The sequence below is a fragment of the Coregonus clupeaformis genome, chromosome 21 (assembly GCF_020615455.1).
Source record: "Coregonus clupeaformis isolate EN_2021a chromosome 21, ASM2061545v1, whole genome shotgun sequence".
Taxonomy (NCBI): Eukaryota; Metazoa; Chordata; class Actinopteri; order Salmoniformes; family Salmonidae; genus Coregonus; species Coregonus clupeaformis.
In genome coordinates this window covers 22,274,156-22,287,087 of record NC_059212.1, presented here as the reverse complement: position 1 = coordinate 22,287,087, position 12,932 = coordinate 22,274,156, and the positions used below count along the sequence as shown (strand labels likewise).

Below are 12,932 nucleotides of genomic sequence, written 5' to 3'. Positions count from 1 at the left end.
CCAAAGATAACTTAGAAAACCTTACTTGGAAAGACACGGTGGAACAAAGCAGGAGACACATAGCCAGGACTCAATAACCAAGTGAGAAACAAGGGGGAAAACACACAGCTAAAATACACAAGGGGAAACAAGGCACAGGTGACCTGGATCAAACTAATTAGGACACACGAGGAAGAACTAAGGCAGAGGGGGAACACAGATGACCTCTAGAGGCCCGGAGACAAACAGGAGGCAGGAAGCTGACAGGACCCCCTCCTCTAGGAACGACTCCTGACGTTCCTTCCAGAACACCCGGCCCCAGGGTGCGAAAATCTCGGATCAAACCTGGGTCCAGGATGTCCCTGGCTGGAACCCAGGAGCGCTCCTCTGGCCCGTAGCCCTCCCAGTCCACCAGATACTGCAGAGAGTTCTGGACCCTCCGGGAGTCCAGTATCCGGCGGACTGTGTAGGCTGGCTGGCCGTCAATGATCCTGGGAGGTGGCGGGGGGTCTGCGTGGGGGGGGCAAAAGGAGAAGACAAGACAGGTTTAAGGAGTGAAACATGGAAAGTGGGGTTAACTCTAAGGGAGCGAGGCAGAACCAAACGATACGAAACAGGGTTAACCTTTCTAGCAATGCGGAAAGGGCCGATGTATCTCTGGGAAAGCTTCCTGGATTCGACCCGGAGGGGCAGGTTCTTAGTGGCCAACCAAACTCTTTGACCAGCTCGGAAACTAGGGGCCGTCCGGCGGTGTCGATTAGCCTGACTTTGGTATCTCTGGGAGGTCCGAAGGAGGATACACCTGGCCTTCTTCCAGGTCCGCCTACAGCGTTGGACAAAGCGCTGGGCCGAGGGAACACCAACTTGCGCCTCTTCCTCTGGAAATAATGGAGGGTTGTAACCGAACTGGCATTCGAAGGGGGACAATCCGGTGGCTGAAGACTGGAGGGTGTTGTGGGCATATTCAGCCCAAATGATATAGGTGGCCCAAGACGTGGGATTACTGGCCGCCATACACCGCAGGGTGGTCTCCAGATCCTGATTAATCCGTTCCGTTTGGCCATTAGACTCTGGATGGAACCCCGACGATAGGCTGGCTGTGGCCCCAATAAGCCTGCAGAAGGCCCCCAAAACCGGGACGAGAATTGGGGACCTCGGTCAGAGACCACGTCCAGGGGAATGCCAAATATCCGGAAGACATGGTTCATGAGGAGCTCAGCAGTCTCCTTAGCCGAGGGCAGCTTGGGCAGGGGAATAAACCGGGCAGCCTTAGAGAACCGGTCAACGATCACTAGGATGACGGTGTTGCCCTGGGATGGAGGAAGTCCCGTAACAAAGTCCAGAGAAAGGTGTGACCATGGCCTTCGAGGAATAGGTAAGGGATGGAGCAGTCCCTGGGGTCGCTGGCGTGCCGACTTTCCCTGGTTGCACACCGGGCAGGCCTCAACATAGACCTGCACGTCCTTCCTGATGGACGGCCACCAAAACCGCCGTCGGAGGAATTCCAGTGTGCGAGCACTGCCTGGATGGCATGTCAAGGGCGACTCATGACCCCACTGCAAGACGCGGGCCCGAACAGAGAGAGGAACGTACAGGCGACCGGCAGGACCACCGCCCGGATCGGGCTCCTGGACAAGGGCTTCTCCTACCCCTCTTTCTAGTTCCCACTGAAGAGGTGCGACGATCCTAGACCTCGGAATAATCGATGCCAAGGGCTTCTCTTGTACCTCGGGAGAATAGGCTCGAGACAGGGCATCCGGCTTGACGTTCTTGGTGCCAGGTCGGTAAGACAGGAGGAACTGGAATCGATTAAAGAAAAGGGACCATCGTGCTTGCCGAGGGTTCATCCGCTTAGCCTGTTGGAGATATTCCAGGTTCTTGTGGTCTGTGAGAACCTGGAACGGGTGCTGAGCCCCCTCAAGCCAATGGCGCCACTCTTCCAAGGCCAGTTTTACTGCAAGTAACTCTAGATCCCCACGTGGTAGTTGCGCTCGGCCTCAGACAGGCGGCGAGACATGAAGGCACAAGGGTGTAATCTCCCATCCTCACCCCCTCTGTGACAGGACGGCTCCCACCCCCACCTCTGAGGCGTCCACCTCCACCACGAAAGGTCTTTCTGGGTCAGGAGTCACCAGAATCGGAGCAGACGTGAAGCGGCGCTTGAGATCCTCGAAGGCCCCTGCTGCTTCCGGACCCCAGTGAATCTTGGTCCCTCCTCCCTTGGTAAGCGTCGTCAAGGGGGCTACCACCGAGCTGAAATTCTTGATGAACTTCCGATAGAAGTTAGAAAAGCCAATGAACCGTTGAACCTCCTTGACCGTGGCAGGTGTGGGCCAGCTGCGGACCGCTTCGACCTTCTTGGGATCCATCTCTAGGTGCCCGGGAGTGACAATAAACCCGAGAAACTGAGTCTGAGAAACATGAAATTCACACTTCTCAGGTTTAACGTAGAGGTGATTGTCCAGGAGCCTCTGGAGAACCCGGCTAACATGCCCCTCATGCTCCTTCAGTGACCTCGAGAAGATGAGGATATCGTCCAGGTACACGAAGACGAACAGATTAAGCATATCCCGGAGAACATCATTAATCAGGGCTTGGAATACTGCGGGGCATTGGTGAGCCCGAACGGCATCACCCGATATTCATAGTGCCCCGTGGGCGTGTTGAACGCCGTCTTCCATTCGTCACCTTGCCGGATCCGCACGAGATGGTAAGCATTGCGGAGATCCAGTTTAGTAAAAATGGAAGCCCCTTGAAGCAGCTCAAAAGCAGTGGCCATGAGAGGAAGAGGGTATCGATTCCGAACCGTGATCTTGTTGAGTCCCCGGTAATCAATACAAGGCCTAAGGCCCCCGTCCTTCTTTTCAACAAAAAGAAGCCCGCCCCAGCCGGGGAAGTAGAGACATGGATGAGGCCAGCTGCCAAGGACTCCTTAATGTAGGTGTCCATAGCGGCGTGCTCGGGGAGGACAAGGAAAAGATCCGACCTCTAGGAGGGCAGCACCCAGGGAGTAGATCAATGGCACAGTCATACGTGCGATGAGGCGGTAAGGAAGTAGCCCGGGCCTTGCTGAACACAGCCTTGAACCGATGGTAAACACTGGGGACTAGGGAGACGTCAACAGACTCTTGAAACTGGGTACTAGGGGCTGAGGAACTCTGAAGCATACAGGTGAGTTGGCGAAGTGGGACCCCAGCTTAGAATGGTGCCAGTAGACCAGTCGATCTGGGGATTATGTCTGCATAGCCAAGGGTGACCCAGGATTATAGGATACTCGGGAGAGTCAATGAGATAGAAGGTTTCCTCCTGCTGGTGTTGAGAGATGGTAAGTCGCAGGGACTGAGTCGCCTCTGTAACCTTTCCTGGTTCCAGAGGTCTGCCATCTAAGGCTGTAACTGCCTGGGGATGAGGAAGTAGTTGGGTAGGGATCTTAAGTTCCTTAGCCAAGGTTACATCCAGGAAATCACCTGCGGCACCGGAATCGATCATAGCCTGGACCCGATGCTGGTGGCCCTCCCAGGACAGAGTGGCTGGAATAGCCAGGACAGCGTTAGTAGGAGGAGCTCTAATTCTCCCCATCACAGCCCTCCTGTAGCTGGGCGGGGACTGGCGTTTCCCGAAGCTCGGGGCAAGTGGAGCGGAAGTGGCCGGCAACCCCGCAGTAGAGGCACCGACGCTCCCTCATGCGACGTTCCCTTTCGTTGGGAGAAAGCCTGGAACGGCCTAACTGCATGCTCTCCGGGGAATCCTGGAGCAGTTCAGGAGCCGGGGAAGCTCTGAATGACGGAGTCCAAACAGGAGAAACAGAGCTGCTCCGAGGAACTTGGGACTGAGACACCTGGCGGCGAGCCGTTCTCCGCTCTCTTAGACGATTGTCCAGGCGGATGGCCAAGGCTATGAGGGACTCGAGATCTCCAGCTGGTTCTCGGGTGGCTAACTCATCTTGAAGGGGCTCAGATAACCCTCCCTGAAAGCAGACCCTCAGCGCTTCATCATTCCATCCGCTCCTTGCTGCTATGGTCCGAAAATCAATGGCGAAATCTGCCGTGCTTCGGGGGCCCTGACGGAGAGACAGTAGGCGCTTGAAGCCTCCCGCCCACTGACAGGATGATCGAACACCCGCTTGAACTCTTCTACAAATGCAGCGTGGGAGTCACAACAGGCCTCCTGGGACTGCCACACCGCAGAGGCCCAGGCGAGCGCCTTGTCTGAAAGAAGGGTAATGATGTAGGCAATCTTGGAACGGTCTGTGGGAAAACTTGAGGGTTGGAGCTCGAAGGTGAGGGAGCATTGGGTGAGGAAACCCTGGCAAGAGCTTGGATCCCCAGAAAAGGGCTTGGGAGGTGGTAGTCGGGGCTCCGCCAACCGAGAAGGCCTGTCGTCACTGGGAGGTGACCTGGGGGAAGGGAGAGGACCAAGGAGGCGTTCAAAGAGCTGGTGAAGGGAACTCATCATTTCGGCCAGGAGTTGAGAATGTCTAGCCATCAGCTCCTCTTGTCGGCTGAGAACGGCTTCATGGCGCTGGAAAGAAGCCTCATGTCGAGTGATCACCGCCAACAGGTCCTGGGAACTGAGTGTTTCTGGGTCCATGAAGACTTGGTTATTCTGTCACAAGCTGGGCTTGAACTCCGGTCTCAGATGTGGAGAGCTGGGGGGTAATACCCCTTAGCCACAGAGGAGGTGTAGTAGGACCCAAATGAAACACCCAAGGCAATACTCCAGGCAAGTAGATTTAATGTAAAAACAAAAGTTCTTAGCACTTCAAAAATAGTCCAACAAAAGTTCTTCTCAGAAAGAGGTATACTAACAAAACAGGAGGCAAAACAAAATAACTCCACGAGGGGAGAAAAACAAACCAAAGATAACTTAGAAAACCTTACTTGGAAAGACACGGTGGAACAAAGCAGGAGACACATAGCCAGGACTCAATAACCAAGTGAGAAACAAGGGGAAAACACACAGCTAAAATACACAAGGGGAAACAAGGCACAGGTGACCTGGATCAAACTAATTAGGACACACGAGGAAGAACTAAGGCAGAGGGGAACACAGATGACCTCTAGAGGCCCGGAGACAAACAGGAGGCAGGAAGCTGACAGCGCTTTGACAATGGCACATTTTCATTGACCTAAACGTGGTGACTGTCAACATGGTCTAGTCACCCTTCCTAGACCTAGCAGGTAGCTGGCTAGCCAAGTTAGTCAACACAGCAAAACAAAAATCATTGCACTCTGCCAGTTAAGGCCTGGGTACGTATGGTCAGCTCAGGCTATACTGTTGTGGAAATAAGCAAGGCCAACTTCGTAGACTATTAGTTAGTTATCTATAGTTAACGTTACTAGCTAGATATCTTGGTTGACATAAATACCTAGTGTTGGGATTTGTTTTCTCATAATTGGATTGAAGTGATGAATAGCTTAGAAGGAATGCATTAATGAGGAGCATAGGTTTGAACTATACTGATATAAATTGTTTCACATAACAGGCTGTGATTCATGTGAGGAACGTTAGGGGCTAGGATGAGATAAAACTTGTATTTCTTATAGATAAGACTTGTATTTCTTACAGATACGAACACTCTCTCTTTGTTGTCTGTGAAACCGTCCTTGAACGTAGGTACATAGAGTACAGATTGGAAGGGTGTCTTTTGGGTGCTGACTCTACAGGTTATTATGATAGCAACTTATGCCTGGGAACGGTGGAGCACCAAGGGGTGGAGCGCCAAGGGTTTGGGACTAACCCGTGCGCCAACGGATTGGCTGAGTAAAGTCTAAACCACACTCAGTCCTTTACTCTGATTGGCCAACATAAGAGGTGGGAACTCTCTGTCAGAGTATTTGAGAAAGAACCTGTAAACAATGGTTTAGTTCTCTGAGTGCCCTGCGAGGTATTTCAGTGGACCCGTATATACGAACCTTCATACTTATCATACATACATTTTGCATATAATAAATTAAGCTTGGATTGAAGATCTCTTGATTCTTATTCCAATACCAGATTTGAATTACGCAATTTCTAACAATTGGTGACCTCCGACTGTGATCTGGTAGCGGAACTTCGCTGGGATTCATCCAGCCTATTGGACATCGCTGTCGTCGAACTGTGTGTTTCACAAAGTGCCCGGGCTTCTAAAAACACAGGTAAGCAGACACCTATTGTTTATATAACTAAAGTTCTGCATATTGGCTTTATCCAAATTAATTTTGTGAAGCACCTGTTTGATGTAAGTGAACCCTATTGTACTATAAATAACGATTACAGTATACTACTTCGATTTCATAATATACTATGCAAATGTTTGATAATTGTGATGGTTAAACCCATGGGAGTGCGAGCTATGACTGAGGCTCATAGGAGGTACTTTAAAATAGATTAGACAGTGCGACGCTATGACTAAGGCTCATAGGAGGTACTTTAAAATAGATTAGACAGTGCGACGCTATGACTAAGGCTCATAGGAGGTACTTTAAAATAGATTAGACAGTGCGAGCTATGACTAGAGGCTCATAGGGGGTACTTTAAAATAGATTAGACAGTGCGAGCTATGACTGAGAGACTCATAGGAGGTACTTTAAAAGTTAGACAGTGCGAGTGTTGTTGTATGCATGAGAGTGTGAATGATAAACCTGTATACCCTGATAGAAAACTAATTGGGAATTAAAACGTCTGTGGCTGTCCAAACTGTATAATTTGGGGATAACTGTTGGGTTTGTGGTTGCTTAAACCATATAACCCGTTAATAACAATTAGGAACATAAAGCTAAAGTGATGAATGACTAGTGTGACTGAACTGAAACGTTTGAGCTGATATGATTGAACTGTGGCGTTTGATGTTTGACCCTGCAAAATACTGGTTAAACAATTAGACTGAAATAATTCGGTTTATCGTTGAAATATAAATATGCACCAACTTTAACTAATTAGGTGGGAATGATTTGATTTAAATAAATAGACTAAAGTACTTTAAATAACGGCAGAATATTGGGAACACTAAAACGAAAAACAGCTCTTCAAAAGAGCCTACTCCCACCGAACACTGGAGAGAGAGTTGCGAGGGGAGGGGCTGGGGAGGGGCTGGAGAGAGCGAAAGTGTGGCTTTTGGAGCCAGGAAAGACTGGGAGTTGGCTGGGAACACCACGGGGTGATTATTTGAGAGGTGCCTGTGGGTTTCTGACGAGGGATATTCTAAACTTGCTCACCCAAACGTAGACGTACGTCATGGGTGGGAAAGTAGAGAATATTTACATTTGCGGTAATTTGGCAGACGCTCTTGTCCAGAGTGACTTGCAGGAGCGATTGGGGTTGAGTGCCTTGCTCGAGGGCACATCGGTAGATTTTTCGCCTGGTCGGCTCGGGGATTGGAACCGGCGACCTCTCGGTTGTTGGCGCGGCGCTATTGATCACTAAGCTGCCTGCCGCCCCATATGAGTTTAAGGTTGTGGCGTTGTTTGATCATGTGATAAGGTTTAATGGCTAATCGGACCATAACTAATGTGGTTATGGAAGTAATGTATAGGTAGGGGAGAGCCAATAGGGGGCTCCATTGAACTATTATGGTTTATTTGGCATTTCAATGGCATAAGGTGAAATATGTATGCATGAGGGGAATTCGATTATGTATTATTATAGTATTATGGACACTCCGTAATAAATAAACTGAACCAAACAAGACGTTACTACAGCAATAGAGAATGGTTAATGTTGTTACGTTAGTTCTTAAACCCGATGATAGAGGTAAATGCAGAACGCTGTTAGAGAGTGTGTTTTATTTTTGCTACTAGGGTGTTTGAGACGGAAGGGCTGGCTAGACGGGGGTGATGACGTGGCTGGTTGTGCGACGTGAAAGTATTTACTTTGAGAGAATCGTAGATGGTGTGGAGTGACTGGCGATGTATCTAAAGGTCCCTGGTTCGAACACAGGTAGGGACAGTAGACAAAGCTTTCGCAGTGGGGCTATATACCTAGATTACTATGTGGATTGAGAAATGTGAAAGGTTGAATTAGATAGCTTAAATAGAAGTATTCTAGAAAGGTCTATGAAAATATGTTATAAGGTTACCATGCGCTTTCCCCGAAGACAGTACAGTTCAGATGGTAGGAACATCATTAAATGTATGCTTATCAACGATAGCAAGTATTTGTTTTATTAATTAGGGCATAATCAGAGAGAACAGTTAAATAAATTGAATAGCGAACTGAAATGGGTTAGCGGGAAAATATAAATGTTTGGTACATTTTAGAACGATAATGTATTTTGGTTACGTGGTATAAGGGATCGGGGTTTGGCTGGATCTAGACAGAGTCTGACACTTCCCCGATCTACTGAGAGGGGGAGTCATCAGACTCGATCTGTTTCACCTGAGTTCTGAGCACACCTGTCAGTAATTAGAGTAGGATAAGGTGTGCTCAGAAGTTCAGTCGGTGCGAGGTATTGTTCCTTTGTGACTTGCTAAGCGTTTTGTTCAGAGAGAGAGAGAGAGAGTTTGTTTTTGATTACCAGTGTACCAGACCTGTGCTTCGTTGTTTGACTCCCCGAATTGCTTAATCTTCTGCTTGTCTATCCCAGTGATTACCGTATTCTGAACCTGTGCCCGTGCCCTCGACTACGACTACGCCCGCTCCCTTGGTACCTCTGCCTGTCTCTGCCTTGCCCGGTTTTGACCACAGCTCGCCAGACCACGATTAAGCTATTCCCTTGTCTGTACTCTAATAAAGCATCGCAATTCTGCAATTGGATCTTATCACTCTGTCCGAGTATTCATTTCAGAATACCTCGCCTTTACCATGGATCCAGCGGAATTACAGAGGCGATGGGAGATACAGGAGAAACGGATGGATGAACTCCTGCAACTACTCAACGCTGGTGCGGCTGAAGGCACCACCCCGAGCACGGTCAGTCCTCGTCATGCACCTCCGATTTCTCTACCGACTAAGTACGATGGGGAACCTGGCAAATGTCAGGGGTTTCTACTCCAGACGTCGCTGTATATGTCCTATAATCGTACTATGTTTTCCGATGACCGTAGCAGGGTGGATTTCATGATTTCTCTGCTAACGGGAAGAGCACTGGATTGGGCTACTGCGCTATGGGCAGCTGAGGTCCCCGAGTTGAATGTGGAAGTTCAGTTTAAGAGACTGTTCCGAGAGGTGTTCGACCACCCAGTATCTGGGCGTAGCGTGGGAGACCAACTATGCGAACTTCAGCAGGGCCGTCGCACAGTAGCCGATTACGCCTTAGAGTTTCGGACTATAGCAGCTGGTAGCGGCTGGAGCGAGACTGCTTTGCTCACCGTTTTCCGTAGAGGGCTGCGCAAAGAAGTACAGACTGAGTTGGCCTGTCAGGGAGATATCACTGCGCTACATGAATTTATCAACATAGCCATCTCTATTGATAATTTGATAGTGCAACACAAGGTACCCGCAGTCCGGGAGCCCTCGGTCACAGGTCCTAAGCAATCGACAGAGCGGAGGAGAGAATCTGAGGAGGAACCCATGCAACTGGGACGGTCGCCCTTACAAAGTTCGGTGAGACAACAACGTCGGCAAGACGGACTATGCCTGTATTGTGGTCAGTCGGGTCATTTCATTCGTCAATGTCCGGTACGACCAAACCGTACCCCAGAATATCGCCTCGGAACTGCCAAACCGGTGAGTGAGACTCAAGTTTTCAACATTACATCTAAACAAATGTATGTGCCAGTTACCTTATCTGTCGGAGAGAAGGTGCGCAGGTTGGAAGGTCTTATTGATTCCGGAGCGGCTGCCAGTTTTATGGATATGGGTCTCGCTGAGGAATTGGGAGTTCAACTTATCCCAATTCAACCTCCCCTGCGAGTCAACGCGCTAGACGGTGAGCCCATGGGCACTGGGTTCATTACGCACCGTACAGAGGTAATAAAGTTACAAGTGGGCTCCATACACCATGAGAACATCATTCTGTTCGTCATCTCCGCTCCACGGGAGCCGCTAGTTCTCGGCCACCCCTGGCTCGTCACCCATGATCCGGTCATCTCCTGGAAATCTGGCGATATCACTGCTTGGAGTGAGGTATGTAGGGCAGAGTGCCTCAATTTACCGTGCAAAACGTCTACTGTGGAGGATGCGCAGGGTGCGGTGTCTACTGTTGTTCCAACAGAATACCAGGATTACGCGCAGGTGTTCTCCAAGGAGAGGGCTACCGTGTTACCACCTCATCGGGCCTGGGACTGCGCGATTGATCTGCTATCCGGGGCTACACCTCCTCGTGGAAGAATCTACCCTTTGTCACAGCCGGAACGAGAATCGATGAGCAAGTATATTGATGAGGCGCTACAGCAAGGGGCCATTCGCCCATCTACGTCTCCCGCCGCATCCAGTTTTTTCTTCGTTAAGAAAAAGGATGGCGGACTGCGTCCTTGTATAGACTATCGAGGTTTGAACGATATTACCATCAAAAATCGTTACCCCCCTTCCTTTGATTCCAGCAGCCCTCGAGCAGGTGGGGCAGGCCTCAATCTACAGTAAACTGGACCTCAGGAGTGCGTACAATCTGGTGCGCATTAGAGAAGGGGATGAATGGAAGACCGCCTTCATCACACATCGAGGACACTATGAATATTGTGTCATGCCCTATGGACTTACCAATGCGCCCTCAGTATTCCAGGCGTTCATGAATGACATTTTCAGGGACTTGATTGATCGCTTTGTTATAGTGTACATTGATGACATCCTAATCTATTCAAACTCTCTGAGTGAACATGTGTCCCATGTACGACAGGTTCTGGACCGACTCCTACAACATTCTCTGTTCGTGAAGGCAGAAAAGAGTGAATTCCATGTCACTACGATTTCCTTCCTTGGGGCCATACTCACTCCCGACGGGGTTAAACTGGATGAATCCAAGGTGCAAGCGGTACGAGACTGGCCTCAACCCCAGACGGTGAAAGAGCTCCAGAGATTCTTAGGGTTTGCCAATTACTATAGACGGTTCGTGCGTAATTTCAGCACAACCGCAGCTCCCCTGTCGGCGATGACCAGCTACAAGGGTCGCGGTCTGAACTGGACGGAGGAGGCAGTGCGTGCCTTTGAGACGTTGATACAACGCTTTACCACCGCTCCTATTTTATGCCAGCCGGACCCTACCTTGCCGTTTATCGTGGAGGTGGACGCCTCGGAGGTTGGAGTTGGAGCCGTGCTATCCCAGCGCCAAGGTGAGCCGCCTAAATCACGACCCTGTGCTTTCTTTTCAAGGAAACTGAATTCGGCCAAGCAGAACTACGACGTGGGTAATCGTGAATTACTGGCGGTGAAGTTAGCACTGGAGGAGTGGAGACATTGGCTGGAGGGAGCAGAGCATCCGTTCCAAGTGCTCACGGACCACCGCAACCTGGAGTATCTTCACAGTGCTAAACGACTGAACTCCCGACAGGCTAGGTGGTCTTTATTCTTCAACCGTTTCCGATTCACTGTCTCTTATATCCCCGGGTTCAAGAATGGAAAAGCGGACGCGCTTTCCCGACGGTTCGAGCGCGCGGAAAGACCCGTGGAACCAGAACCTATCCTCCCCATGAGTTGCCGTGCTGGTCCTGTGAGGTGGGCTATTGATGACACCATTCAGGAGAGCCTACAAGCGGAACCAGCCCCTCCAGAAACCCCAGTGTCTAAGGTGTTTGTACCAGCTCCGCTTCGACCGCAACTGTTGGAATGGTGCCACACGTCGCTGGGATCTGGTCATCCCGGAATTACTCGAACTACACGACTCATCAGCCGAAAATACTGGTGGGATTCCCTTACAGATGACGTCCGAGACTATGTCTTATCCTGCCCAGTATGCGCGCAATCCAAGGCGCCTCGTGCACTACCGGAGGGTAAGCTGATGCCATTGCCAACTCCTCAACGACACTGGTCGCACATTGCTATGGACTTTGTTACAGATCTCCCAGAATCAGAGGGCCATACTGTAATTCTCGTGGTCATCGATCGATTCTCCAAGATGTGCCGGTTAGTACCCATGACCCGTTTGCCTAACGCCACTCAGATGGCTGAGACTATGTTTAACCAGGTGTTCCGGCAGTTTGGTGTTCCGGAGGATATTGTGTCCGACCGGGGACCCCAGTTTGTTTCCCGGGTATGGAAGGCCTTCTGCGAACGCTTGGGCATCTCGGTGAGCCTAACCTCCGGATATCATCCCCAGGCCAATGGGCAGACAGAACGGCTCAATCAAGAAATTGGGAAATATCTACGGCAACAATGTTCGCGGCAGCCGCAGGAGTGGAGCCGATTTCTTCCTTGGGTAGAGTATGCTCAGAACTCCCTCATTCACACCTCCCTACGTCTAACGCCCTTCCAGTGTGCTCTAGGGTATCAACCACCTCTGTTCCCGTGGGATACTGCACCAGGGATGGTACCGGCTGTCGACGAGTGGTTCCGTCGGAGTGCGCAGGTCTGGGAGACGGCCCATCAACATCTCAGTCAGGCCTCACAACAGCAAAAGACCTACGCGACCGACGCCGGAGACCTACTCCCACTTATCAACCCGGGCAACGAGTGTGGCTGTCTACCCGGGACCTGCGGTTCCGACGGAGCTGTAAGAAGCTCCAACCCAGGTACATCGGGCCTTTCAAGATACTGAGACGTATTAACCCTGTCACCTACCGTCTGTTACTTCCTCGACACTACAGGATAACCCCTACGTTCCACGTCTCGCTGTTGAAACCTGTCCACTATAGCCCGATGTACCCCCCAATCGCTCAACAACCTACTACACCACCTCTGGAGGATGAACAGGACACCACCTATACAGTCCACGAGATACTGGAGTCAAGACGGAGACGAGGGGGCATCGAATATCTCGTGGACTGGGAGGGATATGGACCTGAGGAACGGTCCTGGATCCCTGCGAAGGACATACTGGATCCCGCTCTCAAGGCCACTTTCCACGCTGAACACCCAGATCATCCAGGACCCCGACCCAG

The 12,932-nt window shown here is 50.6% G+C and overlaps 1 long non-coding RNA gene across 2 annotated transcripts in view; it reads right to left on the bottom strand.

Moving 5' to 3' along the window:
* LOC121534596 overlaps window positions 1-12,932 on the bottom strand; it is a 33,101-nt gene that overhangs the window by 12,980 nt on the left and 7,189 nt on the right. The window lies entirely within an intron of this gene.